Here is a 27,515-nt window from a genome sequence, read left to right as displayed (position 1 = left end):
TCTTTTCTTTCTTTCTTTATTATCTAATCCTTGTTATTCTTGTTTCTTTTGTCTTTTCATTTCTTTTCAATTTTCTTATTCCCCCTTCCTTGAATTCTACCTGCCTACTCTCATTCTCTTTAGTGACTTCTTCCCTTCCCTTCTAATATCTTTCCTCTCAAGCATCAAATAAATCTATAAGAGTAAACAGTAACTCAGCAGTCAAACAGAACAAGAAGTAACATGAGCAGCATAAAAAAGCAAGGAGGACCTAGAGTCAGCAGAAAAATGGTCATATAAAGAACTCAAGGAATACCTTGTTTTTTCTTATTCCCTCTCACAGCCTAGTTTGTGTAGCACAGAATAAAGCTGTTTCTCAGGACATGATACCTGTCTCACAAAAAAGGGGGGCTGGGGATGTGGCTCAGTGGTTTGGTGTCCCTGGGTTCACTCCATGGCACCAAAAATAAATAAATAAAATAAATCAAAATGTAGCTTAGTGGAAAAGCACTTCTGAATTCAGTCCACAATACAAAATGGGGGTGGGGGGAAACATGGCCAACATCATGGTAGTGCCCATGGCAATGGTGTAGGGCAGTTCTCAATTCTTTTACCAGTGCTGTCTTCCTCCAGAAGAAAGAGTGGTGGCTGATCACCTTTATCCAGTCAGGGATGGTTCTGAATCCGGGCTGGGTTTCAACTCTGATGAGTCTTTCACAACCTGTTGTTTGCCATTGGACTTCCAGAGTTCTCAACCTAGATTTGATGATTTTAAATTCGCTTCCTCAAGCAGTTCCTGCACTATTACTTTGTCTTCCAGGATTATCAAGTCCTTTACTTGGTTTTTCACAAGCTTTCTCATTAGGATTTTAGTTTCCGGTACCTCTACAAGTTTCTTGTGCCACACAAGCCCCAGATAAAGGGAAAGGGTTTGAGACCTTCCCAAATCTACTTCAAAGGCTTTTCTGGATTTTGTCCCCATCACCAGCTTTCTGTGGGTACCAGACCCTACTAGCATTCAGAATTTGCAGGTATTACTATGTAAAAGTGTTATAAAAGCTCACTTTTTTTGAACTTTCTCTTCTCAGGAGTCTTAGACTCTTCCAATTCCTAATGTTTCAACAATTCTTTGCAGCCTTCAAGCACATGATTTTGTAACACTCTACAGCCCCCACCTCATTTTTCTGGCTGTACTCTGTGGGAGTGCTAGTCTATCACAGTCTATTCCAGTCTACTTGAAATAGGAGGTCAGTTGTCACATTTTTAATTTTCTCTCCAGTTTTAATTTATACTAGCTAACTGATTGTATTTTATATTACCTCATAAGCAATCTCAAATATTTGCTCTGGTATAGGTTATAAAAATTAATACAGCATTCATTATGTTGTCTAGTTATATTTTCTCTTGCAGAATGTGAATTTTGTAAACATTAATAATTTTATTCACCATTGATTTTTATTTCCAGTATCTATTATATAGTGAACATGCTTATCAAATAATTCTAACTAGTAAAGTGTAATAGTGGTGGATATTTACAAGCTGAGTTTGAAAGTCAAATTTAAAAAATACCTGTACTAATTTCTAAAAAGTCACCCTAATGCATGAGAATAGCTTCAGCAATAGGATTTGCTTTCCTTTGAATAGCATTATTCTAATTAAAATTTATTTGGGAATGAAAGATAAAAATTTATCTCTTCCAGTGTTTGAATAAAAACAATAGTATAGTAAAAGTTGAGTTGAAATTAATAAATTTTTTAAAATTTACTTTCCCAAAGCAATCAACTTTATTGTCTATTTTTGAAAAACAACATTTTAGCCAGGCATGGTCCCTGGTACTTGTAAAACCAGCTACTAAGGCAGTACGATTGAGAATTCATGGCCAGCCTAGGCAACAGATTGAGACCCCTAAAAAATTTTTTTCCACAATAGTAATAGGTAAGAATTTCAAAATGACAAAATGCCTACTGTTTTGCAAGTAATTTATAAAAGATACAAAATGTGTATAATGTGCAATTTTATTGTTTTAATACTAAGAAAAATGATTTATTGCCCAATGTATCCAATTGTGATTATCTTTAGAAAAGGATAAGGAAACAATATCTGCCAAATTTTCAAATTTAACATTTGATTTTGAGATTTTAAAATCTCTCTTAGTATTTGTAATTATAAAATGAAATCCTCTATTATATTTCAAATATAGTCTCAAAATTAATATTAACATATTTTAAAATTTAATAAAATTTTAAAAGCCCAGAAAATATCACTGTCTAACATCAGGAGAAAATGTATTTATTCATCTTATATCATGTATGTAAAGTATGTTTTTTGGATGAAAAACCCTAGCTTGAGCTTTATGATAAATAATGAAATTCTAATTATAACATTTTTTAATCAGATTTATTTTATAGTTAAGACTAACATTGCAAGTATTCAAACACAGTTATCTGAAAAAACATATGCTTTTCCTTTTATACTATGTTGCATTGAGTGTCAGATCAATTGGATCTTATTCTCCCATGAGTGTCAGTGATTGATACAGGTCAATATTCCATGACTGCTACATATTACACTTTAAAAAATAGAAATTTACATGCAAAATCTCAGAATTCCTGCATTTTTTTCTATGCTTAATGTTAAGTGTAGTGGTGATAATCTGAAAACAAAGGGGATGCATGTAGACACATAGTAGTTTTTGTGTAAGCTAACACTATGCTACATGTCTTGCATATGCTATATCTTTTCTTCACAATCATTAGGTAATTAGTTACTGAAGAACCTGAGTTCAGTATCTTGACAAGGACTGAACAAGAGCCAGGTATGAGTTCAAGCATCTTTCAGTGCCCAAGCCCCTGTTCTTTATATTGCTCTGCTGCTGCTTTGGAGTGTAGTTTACAGTGTGGTTTACTTGTGGTATTCTACTTGAATATTTTCCTTTGGATAAAGAACAGATGGATTCAAAAGGATATGTGATCCAAGTGTATTATTATTATTATTTTTTGACATAGTCTTACTGTTGGCCAGGCTGGTCCCAAACTTGTAGTCCCAACGGATCCTCCTGCTTTTCCAGTAGCTGGGACTATACCACATATTCTTTGTTTAAACAATTGTAGTTGGGTGTTCTTACATATAAGGTCAAACCAGTTAATTGATTTAAAAATGGAAAGTTTTTTTTTTTGTTTTGATAGATTTCTAATTTTAGAAAAAAAATTTTTTGAGGGGAAATTTTGTCTTCTATTTTTTTTAACATTATGCTTCGTTGTCAAGTTGAACGATCTCCAATAATCAATCTGCTTATATAGCAAGATAAGATGTTAATACTATAGTATCTCATTCTTTTTTAAAAAATATTTATTTTTTAGTTGTAGTTGGACACAATACCTTTATTTTATTTATTTATTTTTTTAATGTGATACTGGGGATGGAACCCAGGGCCTTGCATGTGCTGAGCGAGCCACAACCCCAGCTCAGTATCTCATTTTAAGGTGCTCAGATGAACAATTGTAAGTTTTGAAAGTACAGATAGGGTATGTATTTTAAAATATACTGCTTCTCTCTTTCAAGAGAGTTAACTCTGCTAATTATAAGGATACATTGTAAGGAATTTTTACATTAGGTAATTTTTTTAAAATGATAGAATAGAGACTTTTGAGTTTTGGGGTACAAACTCAAGGAAAGATGGTTGGAACTTTTTGTTGTTATTCCAATAAATGTTTATTTTCAGAATCAGGCAAATAGTTGAATTTGGCGTATGGATAATAATCTGTAGATTTCTGCCAAAAGGATACATTAAAAGTATTTTTTCTCATTTTAAAATGATTTATATTATACAAAAAATGGAAAAATACACATAATGTTTGTGAATTCTTGTATAATTCTTTCAAAAAGAAGGCATGTTACTAATTTCAATTTTTTAAAAATTTCTGATGTAAAATCTGACAAAGAAAATAAGCCTTCCATTGAACAGCTCTTATCACCTGTAGTCAATATTCTGTATTGTCATATCTCTTGGCTGTCAACTCCTTGTTGATTGTTGATGATGGCTATTATTTTAATAGCAGAGAATAGTTTACTTTGCTAATTATAAGGATACAGTGTAAGGAATCCTAAAAGTTGGGTGTGAAATAATAGTAAGAAATCTCTCAGAATTTGAATATTTAGTGCTGGGGTTGTGGCTCAGTGGTAGAGCACTTGCCTTGTATGCAGATCACTGGGTTTGATCCTCAGCGCTACATAAGTAAATAAAATGAAGGTATTGTGTCCATCTACAACTAAAAATTTTTTTTAAATTAAGAAAATGTTTGAGAAAGAATTTGGATACTTATGGTATATTTAAAAAAATTTAATGACTATTCTGAACCAATTTTAAATGTGACAGTTCTAGATGGTTTTATATACTTTAGTTATCTTCAGACTTATTTGATTTTTTTCCTACTCAATCTCTATGTATGTTAATGTATATGTATGTATTACTATTAGGGGACCTTAAATATTAGAGGTGAATTTCTACTTTTTAAATAGATTCTTTTCAATAAAAAGTAAAAAAAGAATTATTTTTGATTTTGTTGTTCTCATACTTTTGCATTATTTTTAATTATAATTGTTACAAAACTAAACTGTGGAAGGAATTAATATAGTTATAATAAGCATCTTTTATAGTTTTGCTACTCGTTTCTCTTCAGTGTATTATCAAAGGGATAAACATAATTCACATATTTTGAGGTTTGAAGGCTTTGCTAATAATCATTTTTATTTCTTTTAAAATTTTTTAAAAATTGTAGATGGAAAAATATCTTTATTTTATTTATTTATCTTTATGTAGTGCTGAGGATTGAATCCAGGGCCTCTCATGTGCTAGATTGAGCTACACCTCTCACTGAGCTGCAACCCCAACCCAATCACTTTTATTTCTAAGCTAACAAAAATTTCCTGTGAATATTGAAGATGGAAAAAAATATTTTGAAATCGACATTTCAAAAATTATTTCAGAAATTTCATTATAAGTTTCTTTTATGTTAATTTTTTATTTTTTAACTCTTATGAAAAAGCTGTTACTTGGATTTGATTTGGTATTTTTAGATATTCATCAAATTGTCACTTTATTATTTAAAAATCACTCCTTTTCAAGAAATAGATGACTAATATTAATGTCATCATTATCAGGAAATAGCTCAACATCTGTGTGATATTTTTTAGACATACTGAAATTCTTTTTACAGGTTTGGTTTTTATAGCACATCTTAGCTAGTTGCTTGCTGTGTTATAGCAGAAAGATTCTCATTACTCTGGCATAATGGAGCTAACTACATGACTTAGAACAGTAAGTGTTGAGTGGGAAGATTTAAATAGTTGGAAGTAAAACACAGATTCTGAGGAACTGATTTGCTTTCTGAAGTTTTGGTTCATGTTGATAGGAGAGCTTAAATACATATGATCAAGCAAAGCTGGGGAATATTCTTCTTCTTCATTATTAACCTTAATATAATAGAAATTATTTAAAATGCTTTTTCACTCTCCTTTTTGTACTTAGAAATAACAGAAGTTGTGTTTAATATGCTTTAGGGTATTTGGAATTTGGTTTTTGTTTTAGTTTTTTAGTCAGGTGTTGAGTTAAAAGTAATTTGGTGCTTTGAGATTCACCATCTTAGGTTTTTATCATGCACATAGTATCTTTTATAGGAAAATTTAGCAGTTCTCCTAGCAATCTTCTTCATTCCCCACTGTTTGTCTTGGGCACTTAGATCTGTCTTCCCTATAAGGCAGAACTATAAAGGTGCAGGACAAAGGAATTGTTAGAAGTGACAGTGTTTTGTATCCTGATTTTGATGGTGAATATGCAAATCTATACATGTTAAAAAAATAAACTTTTTTTTTACCACGACATTGGTAGGCATTTGAACATTTCTTTGCCATTCTTTCAAATAAATCAATAAGTATTTCTTAAATACAATGTTGAAGACATTGTCCTAGGTGCTGAGGAAGATACCAGCATGCAGATGGCATGTTTCTGCCCTGGAGGAATTTGTATTTTAACAAGATAGGGATAGGCAGCACAAGTAATGGCTGTAAGTTAAACTGTAATTGTCTCTTAAGAGAGATGCAAACAAAATGCTAGTTAGTGTTAGGAATATGAAGGTAGATAATTCTTCATTGAAGAGATAGCGTTTGAGCTGAGACCTAAAAATTTTTTGATCTTTGACAATCAGAAATAGAAAGGACATTCTGATAGGAAGAACAAATATAAGTATTATTTATAGATGTGCAGGTTTTCTTCTCTACAACTTATAAAAAACTGGATTTAGGCAGTTGTGGTGGTACATGCTTATAGTACCAGCATTTATGGCTGAGGCAGGAGGTATTGCAAGTTCAAAGGTAGCCTCAGAAACTTAAGGAAGCCCTAAACAACTTAACAAGGCCCTGTCTCAAAATAAAAAAGGGCTGGAGATGTGTCTCAGTAGTTAAGCGCCCCTGTGTTCAATCCCTGATATAAAAACAAAAATAAAAACAAACTGGGTTTGCAATTTATGAATGCTCACATCCTGTTTTATTCTATTTTGTGTTCAAAAACTCTGAAGTCTCAAAATCAAATTTATTACTAGTTCTCAGATTTTTCTGGACTTAAAGTGGGGTTATATCCTAATAAATCTATTATAAAATGAAAATGTTATAAATAAAAAATAGTTTAATATATCCAACCTTCCAAACATTGTAGCTTAGCTTCACCCACCTTAAAAATGTTCAGAACACTTACTTTTTTTCTGCAGTTGAACAAAATCATCTAACACAAATCCTATTTTATAATAAAGTGTTGAATAGTTCATGTAATTTATTGCATACTATACTGAAGGTGAAAAATAATTTTGTGAGTATACTTTTTACACCATCAAAAAGTTGAAAAATCATAAGTAAACCATAGCAAATTGTGGCTTTTGAGTAGTTTGGAATTAGTAGTTTAGATCTTATTTTGATTCTGATTTTAATGACTGTGAGGACAGAGAGCTATTTTATATTTATTTAAAAAAATTTTTTGTAGTTGTAGATGGACAGCATTTATTTATTTTTTTTATGTGGTGCTAAGGATTGAACCCAGTGCCTCACCATGCTAGGCAAGCGTTCTGCCCCTGAGCTATAGCCCCAGCCCCAGAGAGCTATTTTAAAGTCTTAGTTTGGTGAATAGGTAGTATCTTAAACTTTTCAGGCTGCTATACCAAAGTACCTTAGACTGGGAATTTATAAATAATATGAATGTATTTCTCAGTTTTGGAGGCACCATGATGAAGGTGCTAGCAGATTAATTGTTTGGTAAAGGACATTGCTCCTGTTTGGTGCCTTCTGTATATCCTTACTGGGCAGAAGAAGCAAGCAACCTCCCTTGGACCTTTTCCACAAGGATGCCAATAAAAGAGCATCACCTCCCAGAAACTTCACCTCTTGGTACTATTGCTTTGGGGTTCAGATATGAACATATGAATCTGGGGAAGGCACATATTCAGACCATACCAGATATTAAGTGTACAAGTGAAAAGCTTAGTTTTTATTTAAATTTATCTATTTACAGAGTGAATTTGAATAGGATTTTCAGAATATATAATCTTATAAAATATTTCTATAATTCTTCCCCAAATTGCCTTTATCCCAGTTTTTTTATACTTACATGGTAAATGAATTAACTCTGCCTAAAAGCAACAATAATCTTTTTTTCCCCTCCTTAGGTTTTCTGTGAAGACCCTCATTGATCGATCTTGCTTTGAGACAATTGATGATTCCTCTCCTGAATTTAACAATTTTGCAGCTATTTTGGAACAGATTCTAAGTCACCGGCTAAAAGGTAACAGCATTACTGTATTATTCATTCTCCTCAAAGTTTTTATATATATATATATAATCTTGAAATTTTAAGAAACAATACAGTATGGTGTGTTTTAGATAGTAGCCATCTACATCTTAAGAAACATAAAACTGCTTTCACAATGCATAATCTTTTGACCTTTGTTCCTAGAAAAGAATTTCTGTTCTCAATTTTACACTATCTCTAGGATGTGTTAAAAATGTCAAGTATATTTATTGCCATGTTCAAGAACAAAGTTGTTTCCCAAAAATAATAATAAAAGCTTAAAATTAAATGATAGCCCATCCCAAAGGTTACTGGATGATATTTTAGTGAGTTTATAAAAGAGCAGTCCAGGCACTTTGATTTCTTAGCATCTACTCCTTTAAATTAGAAATCTGAATTTTTTTGGCATTGAGTAGGTTAAAAAAGATGTAAAAGAGATGTTTGACTTGAGTTTTCTTTAATCAGTAAATATATATCTCTTAAAATTTAAAGGGGAATAGTGGGAGCTATGTTCTCTCTGAATTCTAACATTTAAAAAATATATCTATAAAAATATCAAGAATTATATAGTATAAATCTTACTAAAAATAATGACTTTTTACATTAATTCCATTATCTAGTCTTCAAAAGAAAACTAATCATTATGTTTTAAGTTTTTATTTAATCTTTAAAGTGTTAATAGCATAGTTTTAAATTTATCATAGTAATCTACTTTGTTACTAGAATTTATAAGAATCTCCCAAGAGTAATCTAGAGGCTTTTTGTATTCTGTACTTTTTGATGTTGACAGCATCAAAGTTTTACTAAGCATTAGATCATTTGAGTAGTAGTCTTATTGGCCCATAGCAAAGAGATGAACACACATGGGAGGAAAAACAAAATCTGAATTCTGTTAGCCGTATGCAGTTAAAACGGTGTCTATAATATCACTGATGCTTTTCTATTGAAGTTGATTATTTTGCATCTTCAAAGGTTATTGCTGTACTTTCTCCCCCGCTCAGTTTCCTGCCATTAATATGTTGCTTTTTATTAAAAATATGTTTTTATAAAAACAAAGATATGGATGTATTTTGAGGTATTTTCAGTGTTATTATATTGTGTGATGATCATATTTTAAAACTATAAGCATAAATTTATAAATAATACCTGACCAAAAACCATATAGAACACAGGAGACCCTAGTGTGCCTTAGTTAACAAGCTTTTTATCTTAAGACCCAACGTCCCTTGATTTGGTATACATTTAGTACACAATACTCTCACAAAATGTGAAGAAAACTTTCAACAAAAAAGAATAAGGCTGTGCTGAAATTTCCTTGATGAGTGATTTTTGCAGACTTACTACCATGTAATTGGACTTCTCCTACATGCTAGACTGCCTTCTTCTGAATACAAAATACAGATTGTGAACCTTCAGAATTACTTCTTCTGAATACAAAATACATACTGTGAACCTTCAGAATTACTTCTAAACAATCACGTATATTACTGTTACTTCTGAAAAATACTATAATGAACATTTAGTTCCTAATTGATCTATAGATAAGAATTCTGCTTAATGGGATTAAGACCACAAGAAAGCTGAAGCAGTAAGATTTGTCTTAATTTTCTAGACTAGGTAAGATCAGTAATTAAAAATACACTTTAAAAAAGTCCCTATAAACTGGCTATTATGATCACTGTAATTGATATAGATATGAATCAGAAATGATATATAAATTTAATATGAATATTTTAAAGGATCAAGTATCTGGAACTTTTATATATTATTTTCCATTTGTTAATTTCTAATATATTATATATTTATTTTACTTTTGAATAGGTTATATAAAATTTGATAGTACCCTGTGTTCGCTTAAAATTTAGTTATATATTAACTTTTACAAATTTTTCTTTATATAAGTATAAATTTAAAATATATAGATTTATGAGATTTTAAGATTTATTTTTCTTCATCTACTACTTATTTTTAAAGTAAAGGACATTTGGTTTAAACGTTAAATTTTTCCAGAGAAAGATAAAATCTCCTTCAGATACAATATAAGCTATGCTGACATAGGTAAATTGAAGCGATGACACAATTATCTATTTAATTCACTCTGAAAGACCCATTACTGAAGAAAAGGAGGCTTTTAAATCATAGACATTAATCTTATTTGCAGTAATCCCTCAATAAGATGATGGTCTTACTTTTTCTAGAATATGTCTGAGAAGTAGGGATTAATTATAGAATATTAAAAATGAAAGAGACTTTCTTCTTTTAATATGACCCCCACATACACTAATAAAAGCCATTGCGGGGCTGGGGGTGTAGCTCAATGGTAGAACACCTGCCTGATATGTGTGAGGCACTGGGTTTGATTCTCAGCACCACATAAAAATAAATATATAAAATAAAGGTATTGTGTCCACCCACAACCCACAACCCTCCAAAAAATACTACTGCAGAAGCTGGGTATATAAGTGGAATGTTTTGTTGAAGCCAGAGTTTTGAATTTAGGCATTTTTCTTGCACAGCAACAATTGCACTTCCCACCCCACAACTCCATACCACCATTTCACGTAGCACCAAGGATCCCAGATTAAGAAACACTGTTCTGTACTAGTCTTGTCTCCCACTGAAATAATTCACTCAACAATATTTCTAACTGGTGGACATATAGTTTTTTGTGTAAATACTTCTGATCTCTGGGAACTTATTAAAGTAGTCCATCACATTTTTTTGGACAGTTCACATTGTTAGGAAGTTCTTAGGTATTCAAAACTAACCTATCTTCTATGCTTTGATCTTTTTCTGCTACTTTCATTTTTAATATTCTATGATTAATCCCTACTTCTCAGACATATCTTAGAAAAAGTAAGACTATCATTTTCTACTACTTTAAAAATGTGCTTAATAAATATTTTAAAATTAATATTTCCCTCATTTGCTTTTTTTCTCTTGTAAGATATTTCTAGTTCCTTCAATCTTCTGGAATCACCACAGTCTTAGCTATTCTTCTGATTTATCACTGATTTGTCTTAAAATTTGGGTTATGTAAAATACTTCAGATAGGCTAAATTCTGTATTAGTCAGAATTTTAAACTACATTGATTTTTGTTTTTGTTTCTACATCACATATTTGGTTGACATGAAGTTGAACCCATGTGAAATCCCAAGACTTTTTAAAAGTTGATTACTTCTGATCTTTTTTTTTTCTCTAAATTAGTTTATCTGAGCTGAAGTTTGATAAGGATAAATGCAATATAATTTCTTTTGTCAACCATTTTAGAGATAGGTGAGATGACTATGAAAAATCCAATTATGGTCATGTGTTGCTTAATGTGGGGATTCATTTTGAGAAATGCATTGTTCATCAATGTGCAAACATCATAGACTGTATTTATACAAAATAAGGTGGCTACAACATCACTAAGAGATATAATCTATAGGATCACCATGGTACATATTATCTACTGTTGAGTGAAAACTTGTTATATGGTACATGAGTGTAAGTGGAAAGCTAACCCCATGTTCATGGATTAGAAGATGAATATGCATAAAATATCTATACTGCCAAAACTATCTATAAATTCAATGCAGTGGCTATCAAAATTATAGTGACATTTTCAACAGAAAAAAAATCCTGAAATTGACAAAAAACCACAAAAGATTCTGAATAGCCTAAGTGAATCTGAGAGCAAAAAGAACAAAACTTGAGACTGCAGACCAGAGACATCAAATTATATTACAAAGCTACAATAATCAAAATAGCATGGTGTTGGCATAAACAAGGACAGCTAAACCAATGGAATAGCATATAGAGTCCAAAAATAAATGCAAACATTGATTTTAGATGAAGTAAACCAGAGATATAAAGGATAGCATCTTCAGTAAATAGTGTTAACACAATTGAATATTGACATGCATGCAGAAGAATTAAATTAAACCTTTATCTCATACCATATACAAAAATCAAAGTGGATCAAAGATTTAAATGTAAGACCTAGATAATAAATAATAAATAAAGCTATTAGAAGAAAATGGGAATATCTCTCTGATATTAGTCTCATCTGAGCAATGTTTTTTTTTTTTTTTAATATGAATTCAAAAGGGCAGGCAAAAAAAGCAAAAATAGACATCTGGAATTAGATCAAACTAAAATGTTTCTGTGTGACCAAGGAAATAATCAACAGAGTAAAGAGAAACCCACAGAATGGGAGAAAATATTTGTAAACCACAAATCTGATAAGGAGTTCATATACAAAATACATAAGGAACTTAAATAACCCAAACAGTGAAAAAACAAATAACCTGGTCACAAAATGGGCAAAAGACTTGAATAAACAAGTACTGGCAAGATTATATACTGTTGCCCTACTGGTGGGAATGTAGTATAACCATTATAGAAAACAGTATGGAAGTTCTTATTTTAAGTGAAAGAGAACTCTCTTATGATCAAGAAATCCCACTTCTGGGTACAAATAAAAAAAAAATGAAATCAGTATGTCAAAGAAATATTAGTATTCTCGTGTTAATTGCAGAATTGAATTATTCTCATTATCCAAGATAAGGAATCAATTTAAGTGTCCATCTCAGATGAATAGATAAAGAAACTGTTATATGTACACAGTGGAGTACCATTCAGCCTTTAAAGAGAAGGAAATTCTGTCATTTGTGACAACGTGGATGAACATGGAAGACATGTTAAATGAAATGAACCCAGATATAAAAAGGCCCATACTGCATTGTCTCACTTATATGTGGGATCTAAAAAATTTTGATCTCCTACAAGTAGAGAGTAGAATGGTGATTACAAGATGCCAAGAAGGTGGTGGGGACATGTTGGTCAAAAGATAAAAATTTTTGGTTAGGTAGCAGGAATATGTTCAAAAGATCTGTTGTACAATTTGAAAACTATAGTTAACAGTTTACTGGATATTATAACATTTCTAAGAGAGTGTGTTTTATGTTCTCTTCACACACATGCACGCACACACATACACAATCATAGTATGTGAGTGCTATGTCTGAAAATAATGTGTTGGGAATTTAGCTTCCAGTGTAATGGTGTTGGTAAGTGGGGTGTTTGGGACTTGTTTAGATTGCATTTGAATTAAGCTCTGGTGAATGGAATAATGCGCATATAAAAGGGCTGGACAGAAAGAGTTTGTCCTTTTTTTTTTCCTTTCTGCTTTTTTTGCTGTGGGAGAGTAAAGTATTCCTTTTCTCTGAAGGACACAACATTTTGAGTGCTTCTCAAAAGCATGCACTAGACTCTCATCAGGCACCAAACCTACTGGAACCTTTATCTTGGACTTCCCAGCCTCCAGAACTGAGAATAAATTTCTGGTTTTTTAAAGATTATTCACTCTCAGGTATTCTGTTATAGCAGCACAGAACAAGCTAAGACAGAAATGTAATGAATGTTAATTAGCTACATTCTATATATGTATTCATGGACAATCTATACCATATATATTATTTGCATTTGATACCATTTGTATTCCATAGCATTATATTATATTGCATTTGATATGTATGTATTTAATTTTGTCAGCCCAAAAACATTTTTTTAAAGAAGTTTTTTAAAAGAAAAGGAGTTGATTGGGCCTGGGGTTTTGGTGGTACAGTGCTTGCCTAGCATGTGTGTGTCCCTGGGTTCGATCCTCAGCACCACATATAAATAAATAAATAAAATAAAGGTATTGTGTCCAACAACAACTAAAAAAGAAAAAAAAAAAGAAAAAGACTTGATAAAGTCTAAGGTTTTTCCAGGAGAAAAGAAAGAAAAAAAGAGTAGCCTGTGAAAGTAGAAAATATGGTATGCAAAAACAAAGAAGAAAGAAAATATGGTATGCATTGATAGAGTAAAGAACTCCTAGAAATTGGTTGGCTGGGTAAGAGAAAGCTGAGAAGAGGTCTGATATAGATATTCCAGACTCTATGTGGCCATTACCCAAGAAAACCTAAAAGGAAGAGCATGTTTGGGAAAAAGGAAAACACAAAGGTTGGTTTTGGACACCAAGGAAAACAAGATAAAAGAAAAATGGCACAATGAAGAGAAGTTAGATAGAAAAGACTCATTATTCAAAACAAAGTTAGTTTTAGTTAAAATTAAATGGGTAGCTTCAAAAAGCTTAATTCTTTGAGGAAAAAAACAGCTGGTCTGTTTTTTTTTTTTTTTAAACTTGTTAGTTGTATCATGATTTACCATTACCTTTCTTGCAGTGTTATTCATACTTCAGTTTTATTCAGTGTCACTAAGCCACTTAAATTTCTGATTACTCATTCAAAACTATACTGTGTTGGATGCAGTGGCACATGCCTGTAATCCCAGAGGCTCAGGAAGGTGAGACAGGAGGATTGCCATTTCAAAGCCAGCCTCAGCAATGGGGGCGCTAAGCAACTCAGTGAGACCCTATCTAAATAAATACAAAATAGGGTTGGGGATGTGGCTCAGTGGTCGAGTGCCCCTGAGTTCAATCCCTGGTTCCCCCCACCGCCCCAAAAAATAATGGGTGATCTATAAATATGTTTGTTCACTTATTTATTCAGTTACTATTTAGTGAGGTACTGTTGTACTGGGCATATATTACTGAATAAAACAAAAATCCTTGCCCTCATGACTTATTCGTTCTATTAAACAAGGAAAACAATTAGGAGGACTTCTACTTTTGAGAAGATGAAATTGACATAATTATCAGTCACTAAGTACAACCCCAATCCCTGGACATTTTAGATAATAGAAGCACAAGGAGACTCTGAAAGGTAGAAGAAGAAAGACTGCCTGGGAACCTCAGGAATGCTACAGTAGTAGGTTTCCTGGATTTTCTTTTTATTTCGTACATCCCACATTGGGTGCCGGATAAGCCAGGAATCTACAAGTGTCAGTAGGCACAGAAAACAAAACAGAATAAAATCCTAGGAAGACCCTATTCTGTTTAGCCAAACAACAAGGAAGAGAGCAACCTAGCAAAAAAGAAAACTTTTAGACAGTAATCTGTTCTACCTTAGCTAAACACCACAGAAAAACTATGGCATCATCCACTCCAGAAAAAGCTGAATAGGGAGCTCAGAATTCTATCCTTATGAGGCTGTATGTTTTTCAGGGTATCCCAAAACCACAATGAGGGTAGGATCAAAAACGCCCAACAGGAGCTGCAGCTCTTCCCTCCTGCCTGTTCATGAGCCTTTCCTGCTGTTGATGTACACCACAACACACTGGGGAGCCTGTTCTTCCATCTCACCTAGCAATAATGAGGTGCTACTTTCCTATCATGCTGAGGTGGCATCAGAAGGGCCTGTTAAAGAGTTATGGCTTTTACTGTCACACAGCAGAAGGAAGGCCACCCAGTGCAATGTGAGTGGAGACCATGTAGGAAGTATAGACTTATATCCCCATTACCATTAATGAGAACTCCCCCCTTGGATTTCAGTGGAGGCCAGTTAGGAAACTTGGACTTCTCCCTCTACTTAACAGTAGTGAAGTGGTACCCACCCCCACTTTCCCTTCTGGAGTAGTGTCATATAAATTCAGTTAAAACAGAAAGTTCAAATAAGATCCAGAATCTCAAATAATATGAGCATATCCAGGTTTCAGTTGAAAATCACTCATCATACCAAGAACTAGGAAGAACACAGAAGACAATAGATGTCAACACTGAGATGTCAGAGGTATTAGAATTAATGACAATGATTATAAAATGTCCAGGATAAAAATATTTCAGTGAGCAATTACAAACGTACTTAACAAACAGAAAAAATAGAAAGCCTCAGTAAAGAAATAGAAGATATAAAGAACCAAGTGAAAGTTTGGTGCTGAAAAAATACAAAATCAAAACAGAAAGCTCAGTCAATGGGCCCAACAGGAAAATGGACATGGGATAAAAAGAATCAGTAGACTAGAAGATAGAATAGATATTTCCTAATCTTAACAGAAAAATTAGACTTAAATGAACAGAGCCTCAGGGACCTGCTGGAATTATAATAGAAGATGACTCCTGTCATCAGAGTTCTTAAAAGAGAGGAGAAAGGTGATGGTACTGAAAAAATACTGAAATAATGGTTGAAAATTACTCAGACTTGGCAAGAGACATGAACACATAGCTGCAAGAAACTGAGCAAATTCCAAGAGGAAAAACTGAAAGAAATCTATATCTCAACATAATTAAACTTCTGAGAATTAGAGACAAAGAGACATGTTGAAAATAGCCAGAGAAAAATGACTCCTTGTCTTTAGTTAAAAAAACAACTCTAATGTCAAGAGATTTCTTGTCAGAAACCATGGAGCCCAAAAGATAGTGGCCCAATATATTTCCAGTGCTGAAAGACTAGAATTGTCAACACAGAATGCTATATAATACAGAATTCCCTTGAGAAATTGAGGGAAAATTAAGACCTTTTGTATGAAAGAAAGCTAAAAATTTGGTCTCAGCAGACTTACCTACAAGTAATGGCTAAAGAACCTTCTTTTGGCAAAAAAGAACTGATAAAGAGCTTTGGGATATCAGGAAGAAAGGAAGAATACAATGAGAGAAAATGTAGGTGAATATAATAGATATTTTTTATTTTAATTTTTAGTTTTGTGTTTGTTCCTTCTCAGTTTCTTTATTTTCTTTTTCTTGTCTTCCTATGGGTTATTTGCACATTGTTTAGAATTTCACTTTTAATTATCTATTGTTCTTGACTGTATCTTTTTTTGTGCAGGTTTTTCACTGGTTGTTCAAGATATTTGTCTATTTATATACATGAATATGTATAGAAAGTCTTGGCACAGTCTATTTGGTATCATTTTCTAGTCTGAAATTAAAAAGTTACCTTATGCTCTTTGCCCCACTGCTTTATAGTATAATCATTTCAAGTATGTATTATACATATTTTTAATTTTTTTTTAGCTGTAGATGGCTAAAATACCTTTATTTTATTTGTTTATTTTTACGTGGTGCTGGGGATCGAACCCAGTTCCTCATGCATGCTAGGCAAGCGCTCTATCACTGAGCCACAACCCTGGCCCTATTATACATATTTTATGACCACATCAGATAGTGTTACAATTTTGTCTCCCACCACACATAATTTAGAAAACTTAAGAGGAGACAGCAACCTTTTGTTCCTGTGTTTGTACTGTACATCAAGATTGCTGAGGTATCCAACACACTGTGGGATTTATGAGGCAAAGAGAAGGCCCAAGGAAGCTCCTATCATGTCATTCCTCAGTTTCTGAGGTTCTTGGCAAGTCTTCCTTTTTATCTCCACCTTCAGAATCTTATGTTTTATATGTAATGTCCAAGATTTTTAGTTGTATTTAGCAAGAAAGCACAGCTATTTTATCTTATCCTAGATCCAGAAGTCACTTTTAAGTTTTTAAGGTGAAGAATTGCATCAATAATTTTTTAATGTGTATTTTTTTAGTTGTAGGTGGACACAGTAACTTTATTTTATTTTTATGTGGTGCTGAGGAACATGTGTCAGGCAAGTGCTCTACCACTGAGCCCCAGCCCCAGCCCTAGTTTTCCTAGTGTTGAATTATTTATTTATTCTTAGGATAAATCCAACTGGACACTGAGATATTGTTTTTTTAAAAAAAAAAATTTTAGTTTTATTTTTTAGTTGTTGATAGACCTTTATATGCAGTGCTGAGAATCAAACCCAGTGCCTCACACATCTGCCAGGCAAGTGCACTATCATTGAACCACATCCCCAGCCCCTCAGATATTGTTTTAATATTTTTTTTTTGATTTAGAATTTAGTTTGCTAATATTTTAGAAGTTTGATTCTATGCTCACAGTAAAATTTGTCTGTAATTTTTCTGTTTTGTACTTGCTTTTTGTTATAAAAGTTTTAGTAGCCTCATAAAATGTTTGGAGGTGTTTAATCTTTTTTAGTTATTTGGAAGAATTTTGTATAAGCTTGGAATCATCATTTAGTAGAATTTGCCTGTAAAACTGTATAGGTTGGGGGTGGGGAGAAAAAGAGGATTTTAACTACTAATCTATGTTCTTTAATGCTTGTAGGTCTGCTTAAGCTTTTCTTATGATCTATATTTTTCTGAATTGTTGCCACAAGCATCTATTATATATACTATTAATTTTAAAAAAATTTTTTAGTTGTCAATGAACCATTATTATGCAGTGCTGAGAATTGAACCCAGTGCCTCACACATGCTAGGCAAATGCTCTACCACTGAGCTAAAACCCCAGCTATATACACTGTTAATTTAAAAGTATTTAGTTAGGTAGAAAGATAGAATTTTTTCTTGAATGTTACCACTTAAAATAGATGAGTGATTTTTAAAAGTTAAAATTCTCTAAGGAGTTGTAAAGACTAAATTTTTATATCTTTATGACATTGTTCAAACTAGGATTCTGATTTTTTTAAAAACACTTCCTTTTCTTATCATTTGTCAGCTATCTCCCTCCTGTGAGGAATATGACATATTTAATTGATGCTGCTGTTAATGAGTGAATCAAAAATTCTGTCAATGGGCTGGGTTTGTGGCTCAGTGGCAAGAGTGCTTGCCTTTCATGTATGAGGTACTGGGTTCGATCCTCAGCACCACATATAAATAAATAAATAAATAAATTTAAAAAACTGTGTCCATCCACAACTAAAAAAAATTTTTTTAAAAATTTCTGTCAATGAACACTTGGTAAGACTTTCCACACAGACATTAGCTACTTGGTCCCTTTGTGTTTTTAATATCAGTTATTCATTATTTTGTTTGCTTCAATATTTTTGTTTTTAGTTCTTTTTTATTTTGTGGTTATCCATTTCTTTTTTTTTCTTGATAAGTATTGGCAGAGATATGTCAGTTTTATTAGTCTTTTAAATAACTAACTTGAGGCTTTGTTGATCATTTGTTTGCTAGATAACCATTTATTTTCTAGTTCAGCTACATTTTCCCCTTTTCTCTCTCTATTCCTGTTTATCTAATTAGTTCTTAATAAGTTTTGCCTACAGGTGGTTTTTCTTCTTCCTCTTCTATGTATTATTGAATTCTAATTTTTTCACTATATTTTTCTTATTTGTAATGACTTCCATAAGGAAAATTATTATTTTTTCTCCTCTATCTTTTATTCAATAACTTGGGTTCTATTTTCTTCTTTTTTATATCCTGTATGTACATTTTTATATATTATAACCATCAAAAGTTACTATTCAGAAAGCTAACTAAAAATGTTTGCCAAGGTGGAGTAAGTACAGCTGCTGTAACAAAATACTACGAACTAAGAAGCTTAAGTAACAGAAGTTTATTTCTCAGTTCTGGAGAATGGGAAGTCCAAGATCAAGGAAACAGAATGATTCACTTTCCAGACAGGACTCTCTTCCTGGCTTATAGGTAGATGTTCAGTTTTCCACTGTGTTCTCACATGTTGGAAAGGGAAAAAGAGTTCTTTGGCGTCTCTAGCTCCACCCTTATACTTCATTTAACTCTACTTGCCTCATTACAAGTCCTGTCCCCAAATATAGCTATACAAGGGAAAGAGGTTTTGCATATGAATTTCAGGGGAGCATAACTTAGTTCATAGCACCCTCCCATTTATTACAGCAAAAACTCTAGACAGAATACAGAAAACTGCTTGTATACTTTTTACTTCAAAAGTAAACCATAGCAGTTAGGTTGGGAAGGGAAATTAAAATTTGAAGAACCAGTATAGGAATGTGTGACTAGTATATTTTCCTTCTCGTATATCATCATTTTTAATTCAAGTATCTAGCAAAAATCTCCAACAGTAACCTTTTCTTTTTTATCAGAGGATCAGGAAAAGAAGCCTCTTCAAGCCAAAGAGTATTAAGGAATTCCTAGTCTCTTTTCTGTTTTATCCCCCCAAGAGGGGGCTTGAGTCCTTCAGAACTGTTACAGTGTAGTGAGTAAGAATTCTAAGAGAAACATTTTTTCCTTCTAGAATGACTTGAACAATGAGGTATCTAGGAGCTGGCATGTTTTTCAGGGAAGAGAGAACTGGTAGAGAGAATGTCATAATTCTATTTTGATCCTAACTGTCCCAAGACTTTGAAAACAGAGCTAGGAATCCTCCATCCAAGTCCCTGAGTGGCACATGCACCAAAAGAAGCTTAAGGCTTTATAAACTAAACTTGTATTAGTACCTCTGCTCACTTGAGGCAAGGATTTACTATCTAAATCTGACTCCCTGTCAAACCAAACAAAAAAGTCTATGTACTCTAAAAGCTTTTAATAGGACTCAAAGAGTCTGAATATAAGATTAAAAAAATTCAGAATAAACTACAAAAATTGCCTTACATACAAAAACAAAACAAAACAAAAAAGTTTGACTAATTCTCAAAGGAAAAGACTATCAAGGTACCCATCCTGAGGTGACCCAGATGTTGGAATCATCAGGCAAAGATGTTTCAGTATCCATTATCATCTTCCATTATGAAGAGCAAACCCTCTTGAAGAGAAAAAATAGACGTTCTGAGTAAAGAAATAAAATCTTGAAAAAGAACCATGGGAAATTTGTAACTTAAAAAGTAAACTATCCAAAATAAAACACTGACTAGATGAAGTTATGTAGCAGAATAAAAATAATAGAAATGCATATGTGAATTTAAAAGTACATCAATAAGGTCTGGGAATACAGCTCAGTTGGTAGAGTGCTTACTTTGCATGCCAAAGACCCTGGGTTCAATCCCCTGTGCCACCAAAATAAATAAATAAATAAATAAATAAATAAATAAATAAATAAAATTATCTAATCTGAAGAATAGAAGAAAAAAAATGAACAGGGTCTCAGGAACCTCTCAGACAAAAGAAAAATACATTACACTGTGTCATTGGAGGCACAGAAGGAGCAGAAGAAAAGATTTTACCAGAAGATACATATGGAGAAATAGTAGCTAAAAATTTCTGGATATGGTGACAAGAAATGTAGATTCAAGAATCTCAGCAAGCTATTTGACAAACTCAGCATTCTTTCATGATAAAACTTCTTAACAATTAAGAAGGAATGTACCTTAATATAGTAAAGGCCACATATGGCCAGCCCACAGTTAACATTATGTTCAGTGGAAAAGCTGAAAGGTTTTCTCTTGAGATCAGAAACAACATGTGGATGCCCACTTTCACCACTCCTATTCAACATATACTGGAAGTCCTATCCAGATTAATAAGGCAAGAAAAATAAAATATGTCTCTTATGGCTTGGATACATGTGTTGATGCCGAGATATTCAAAGGTGAAATGATTAGATTATGAGAGCTATAATCGAATGGGTCCATTATAATTTGAATAGACTAACTGTAGGCAGGTGATGTGTGGCTGGAAGAGGTAGATCACTAGGGGTACAGAGGAAGGGTTCATCTTCCCAGAAGCCTTTTTTTCTTCTCTCTCCACCATGAGTGGAGTAGTATTCCTCTCCCATGCCTTCCTTTGCTATGATGTTCTGTCTCACCTTGGGTCTAGAGCAATACTGTTGGTCGATCTTGAACTAAACCTCTGATACTGTAAGCCAAAATAAACTTTTTTCTCCTCTAATTTGTTCTTGTCGGGTATTGTGGTGAGAGTGATGAAAATCTAACACAGTACCCATATTGGAAAGGGAGAAGATAAATTATCCCTGTTTGCAGATTACATGATCTTGTATGTACAAAACCCTGAAGACTCCACCAAAAAAACTGTTATAATAAACAAATTCAGTAAAGCTTCAGAATACAAAAATCAACATACAAAAGTCAATTGCATTTATATGTGCCAATAATAAGCTAAAAAAATTAAGCAAATAGTTCTATTTATCATAGTATTGAAGGAATAAAATACCCAAACTCTGTACAATGAAAACTGTAAAACATTGATGGAAGACATTGAAAAACACACAAATGAAAGGAAAGATATCCCATGTTCATAGATTGTATGCATAGTTAAAATGCGCATATAATAGCCAGGTGTGGTGGTACACACCTGTAATCCCAGAAGCTCAGGAGGCTGAGACAGGAGGATCACAAGTTCAAAACCAGCCGCAGCAATGGAGAGGCACTAAACAACTCAGTGAAACCCTATCTGTAAATAAAATACAAAATAGTGCTGGGTATGTGGCTCTATGGTTGAGGGCCCCTGAGTTCAATCCCCAGTACCTAAAAAAAAAAAAAAAAAAAAGAATGCGCATACAGATTCAATGCAGTACCTAACAAAATTCCAATGAGATTTTTCACAGAAAAATAAACAAATCCTGAAATTATTATGGAATTACGAAAGATCCTGACTAGCCAGAGCAATCCTGAGCAAATAGAAGCTTCAGGTGTCACACTTCCTGATTTGAAGTATATTACAGAACTATAGTAATCAATGCAGTATTGTATGAACATAAACACAGACATATACACCAATGGAACAGAATAGAGAGCCCACAGATTATTCTCCACATAATTTTCAATAAGTGCATGATGTGGGAAGGATAGACTGCACAAAAAATACTGTTCAAAAACTTGTTTATCTACATCCACAAAGGTAAAATTGGACCCATAAAGAGGGTTATTAAAGAGTTAAGCTTATGGCCTGAAATGTAAAACTTAGAATAAAACATAGGGGAAAAGCTCCTTGATACTGATCTCAGCAATGATTTCTTTTTTTAAGATTTGACACAAAAAGCACATACAACAAAACAGAAATAAACAAATTGAACTATATCAAATTGTTTCTTCACAGAAAACAGTAAACAAGATGAAAAGATAACTGACAGAATGGGGAAAATATTTATAAACCATATATCACTTATGGGTTAAAATACCCAGGATATATAGGAAACTCATACAACTCAATAGCAAAACAGATTTAAAAACTGATTAAAAAATGGGAAAAGGCCCTGAATAGACATTTTTACAAAAAAGGTATGCAAATGGCTAGTAGGTATACAAAGAGATATTCATATCATTATCATCAAGGAAATACAAGTAAAAACTATAATAAAGTATCACCTCACACCTGTTAGGATGCTATTATCAGAACATCAAAAGAAACAAATATTGGTGAAAAGGGATCCCTCGCATGCTGTTGGTGAAAATGCAAATTAGTATAGCTTTTATGGAACACAGAATTGAGATGACTCAAAAAATTAAAAGTAGAACTAAAACATGATCCAGCAATTTCTCTTCTGAGCATATAGAAAAAAGAAATAACATCACTATTTCAAAGAGACATTTGCACTTTCAGATTTATTGCAGCATTATTTACAATATTCACAATAACTAAGATATGAATACAACCTAAATACCCATTGGTATTTTGAAAATTCTTGACAAGTAGATGGATAACCATTTGATAACCATTGACAAATAGATGGATAAAGAAACTATTGTACATGTACACAAGGAATACGATTCAGCCTTAACAATGCAGGAAATTCTGCCATTTGTAATAATTTGGATAAACTTAAGAGGATGACACTGTGCTAAGAGAAGCCAGGCACAAAAAGACAAATACTATATGATATCACTTACATGTGGAATCTGTGTTACAAAAAAAAAAAAGTCAAACTTCTAATTACAGAGAATAAAGTTGATTACCAAAGGCTATGTAAAGTTGATTACAGAGAAGAATGGGAAAATATCTACAAAAGTGCAATCTAGTACATTACGGTGACTGTAGTTAATAATAATTTGTACTTGAAAATGACTAAGAGAGTAGATCGCATAAGTTCTCAACACATACACACATACACACATGCACACATACACACACAATTGAATAAATCAAGAAACCCAGAAACCCTACAAAGACAAATTCAGTTAACCACTTCTAGACAACATCAAAATCAAACTTCTTCAGAATCTTTTTAAACAAAAGATTAAAAACTTTTTGACAGCAACCAGAGAAATATAATTTATTATGTTGAGGAAACAACAATTCAAGTGACTGCAGGTTTTTCAACAGGAACCATGAAAGACAGAAGACAGTGGAACAGCATCTTTAAAGTTCTGAAAGAAAACAACTGCTAACTCACAGTTCTATACTCAGTGAAAACACAGTTCAGAAACGAAGATGAAATAAAGAAATTTCAGAAAAACTCAGAATTGTCATTAGCACACCTGGACTAAAACCAGTGCTAACAAAAGTTTTTGGGCTCCAAGAAGTGATATCAGAAGAAAACTTGGAACTTCGTGAATGAAGAAAGAGCAACAGAAATGGTAAATATTCAAGTAAATATGGCAGATTGTTTTTCTTCTCTTAAGACCTTTCAAAAATAACTGTTGAAAGCAAAAATTATGTCATTGCTTGTGGGAGGCTTTAATGTTCTTATATGTAATAAAAGTGACATTTAAAACAGGCTGGAAAGCAAAGGGCTATATGTGATTATATGTTACTTGACATGGTAAAATGTATTGACTATTAAGAGTTAGGCATTATATTGTAATCCTTAAAGCAGTGACTATAAAAATACTAAGAGTTATCAAAAAAAACCCATGTTAGTAGTTACTTTGTATATTAATAGTTTAAACATCAATTAAAAGAGATATTTTCATTAGGTTAAAAATGACTCTATAGATAAAGAAACCCACTTTTAAGTATATTGATAACATAGGCTAAAGGATAGGAAAAGATACTCCATGCAGAACTAACTGAAAAAAAAAGCTGGAGTGGCTACATTAATGTCAAAGTAGATTTCAGAACAATCAAAATTGACAGGGATGAAGGTGTACATTTACATATAAAGAAGTGAGCAAATTTGTGATGAAAACATGAAAAATACTACATATGTATGCAACTAAAAATAGCTGCTATTAGGAAACTCCACAATTATATTTGGCATCTTTAGCATTCCTCTCAGAATAATCAAATCAAGGTAGACAGAGAGGATCTAAAGACCTGGGCAATGTTAGCACTAGTTGACTTAATGAACATTTATAAAACATGCCACATTCATAATTGACATTTATAAAGCATTCCTCAAAAGCAGAATGTACATTCTTTTTAAAGGAAAATAGAACATTCAGAAAGATAGACCTTCAACAGAACTTAAGAAAACCTTAAAAAATTTAAAGAATTTATTCAGTGTATGTTTTCTGATCATAACAAAATTATACCAGAAATCAAGAACAGAAAGGTATCTGAAAATCACCGAATATTTGGAAACTTAAAAACACTTTTTAAGAACTCACAAATAAAGAGGAAGTATCAAGGAAAATTATAAAGTATTTTCAAACAAATGAAAAATTAAAATGCATAATATGAAATTTTAAGAATGCAATTAAGGTAGTGCAGAGATGGAAATTTAAAGTATTAAAAGCTTATGTAGAAAAGAGGAAGACCTCAAGTCAATAATTCAGGCTTTTACTTTAAGAAACTAAAGAAAGAAGAGCAAATTCAAGCGAAAGCAAGCAGAATGAAGAAAACAATAAAGGTAAAAACAGAAGCCAGTGAAATAAAACAATAAATATGATCAGTTTAATATCTTGAAAACATTAATGAAATTTGTAAAATTCTAGATGGCTCACAAAATGAGAAAGGATGCAAATGACTAACATCAGGAGTGAATGAGGCACATCAATACAAGCCCTCCATTTAAAGCATAATATGTGAATACTTTAAATAATTCTAATCATAAAATTGACAATATGGATGAACTGGGCCAATTTCTGGAAGGGCAGATCTTTACAAAACTTACTAAGAAATATTTAATATACCTATTAAAGAGATTAAATTAGTATTTTAAAACCTTCCAATAAAGAAAGATTAAGGCTAGGGTATTTTCACTCTTTATTGCAACAAACTACTAAAAAAGAAATAATGGCAATTCTACTCAGATCCTTCTAGAAAATAGGATAAAAGAGGACATTTCTTAATTCTTTTTATGAGGCCCCAATTAGCTTCATACAAAATTAGACAAAATATTAAAACAAAACTGTATGCCAATACCACTCATAGGCATAGACACTAGAATTCTCAGAAAATATTAACTCTGGAATTCAGTGATGTACTTTAATATTTGAAAAACACTTAATGTATTTCCTTTTATTAAGATGCTGAAAAATAGGGCTGGAGTTGTGGCTCAGTGGTAAAGCCCTTGCCTCGCACACGTGAGCCACTGGGTTCGATCCTCAGCACCACATAAAAATAAATAAATAAAGATATTGTGTTCATCTATAACTAAAAAATATTTTTAAAAACAGATGCTGAGGGGCTGGGGATGTGGCTCAAGCGGTAGCACGCTCGCCTGGCATGCGTGCGGCCCGGGTTCGATCCTCAGTACCACATACAAACAAAGATGTTGTGTCCGCCGAGAATTAAAAAATAGATATTAAAAAATTCTCTCTCTCTCTCTCTCTCTCTCTCTCTCTCCCACTCTTTCTTTAAAAAAACAAAAACAGATGCTGAAAAATAAAAACCACATACATAGATACATACAAAAGCATTTGACAGATTCAACACTTATTCCTGTTAAAAACTTTTCACAAAGTAGGTATCAGTATAGAACTTTCTTAAAGGCCATCTACAGAAATTTACAAGATTTCTCAACATTGATATATTGACATTTTGGACAGACAGTTCTTCATTATGGATTGGAAAACTCATTTTTCTCCATGATGATCTTTAGACTCAATACAATCTGGAAGTTTTAGAAGGCTTTTTGTAGATAAGCTGATTCTAAAATTTATATGAAAATATATATTTATATGAGAGAAGATGTCAGTTCTTTCTATACTGATCTGTGGACACAATTCAATCTCAAAAGTTTTAGAAGGCTTTTTTGTAGACAAAATAATTATAAAACTTATATGCCTAGGCAAAGTAACTAAAATAGGCAAAATAATTTTGCAAAGGAGGAGCAAAGCTGGAGACTCAAACTGTCTTATCTCAAGATTTACTGTCAAAATATAGCAATCATAGTATTTTTAGTATAAGGTTACTCATGTAGGCCTTTAGAGCAGACTAGAGTTTAGAAATAGACCCACACAGGGCTGGGGTTTGTAGCTTAGTGGTAGAGCGCCTGCCTCGCACGTGTGAGACCCTGGGTTTGTTCCCCAGCACTGCATAAAAAATCAAAAAATAAAAATAAAGATTAAAAAAGAATTATAGATCCCCACAAAAATACTTGATTTGTTTTTGACAAAGATGCAAAGATGATTCAATTATGAATTCAATAAACTTTTTAAACAATTGGAACAATTGTATATCTGTGTGCAGAAAAAGAAAAAAAAAGAATGTAGACCCACAACTCACACTATATTCATACGACAACTTAAAATAGACTATAGGCCTAAAAGTAAATGTAAAAGTTTAAAACTCTTAAATAAAATTAACATTTTGATCGTGTTCATTTATACAGATTTTAGATACAACAAAAGTGCAATCCAGAAAATGAAAAAATGGTAAAGTACATTTATCAAAGTACAAAAATTTTGTCACCCAGAAGGCAATATTAAGAGATTAATGAAAAGCCACAGACTAGGAGAAAATATTTTCAAACTTGTATCTAGACTATTCAAAGAACTGTTATAAAAATGTGACAGTGAGAACAGCTACCTCAGTTTCAAAAAGGAACAAAGAATTAAACAGGCACTTACACCAAAAAAGATAAACAGAGGGGCTGAGGATGTGGCTCAAGCGGTACTGTGCTCACCTGGCATGCGCGGGGCGCTGGGTTCGATCCTCAGCACCACATAAAAATAAAATAAAGATGTTGTGTCCACCGAAAACTGAAAAATAAATATTTAAAAAAAATCTCTCTCTCTCTCTCTAAAAAAAAAAAAAAAAAAAAAAAAAAAAAAA

The 27,515-nt window shown here is 32.5% G+C and overlaps 2 protein-coding genes across 3 annotated transcripts in view; one reads left to right on the top strand and one right to left on the bottom strand.

Moving 5' to 3' along the window:
- Window positions 1-27,515, bottom strand: part of Abcb1 (ATP binding cassette subfamily B member 1) — a 178,647-nt gene that overhangs the window by 122,323 nt on the left and 28,809 nt on the right. The gene's annotated exons all lie outside the window — the stretch shown is intronic.
- Window positions 7,687-27,515, top strand: part of Rundc3b (RUN domain containing 3B) — a 129,634-nt gene continuing 109,805 nt past the window's right edge. For both annotated transcript variants that reach the window (XM_048785453.1, XM_048785452.1), the window contains exons 1-2: window positions 7,687-7,804; window positions 23,679-23,932. The gene's annotated coding sequence lies outside the window, so the exon portion shown is untranslated. The remainder of the gene's footprint in view (window positions 7,805-23,678; window positions 23,933-27,515) is intronic.

The sequence above is a fragment of the Marmota marmota genome, unplaced genomic scaffold (genome assembly GCF_001458135.2).
Source record: "Marmota marmota marmota unplaced genomic scaffold, marMar, whole genome shotgun sequence".
NCBI classification, from domain to species: domain Eukaryota; kingdom Metazoa; phylum Chordata; class Mammalia; order Rodentia; family Sciuridae; genus Marmota; species Marmota marmota.
This window is presented reverse-complemented; position numbering and strand designations above follow the sequence as displayed.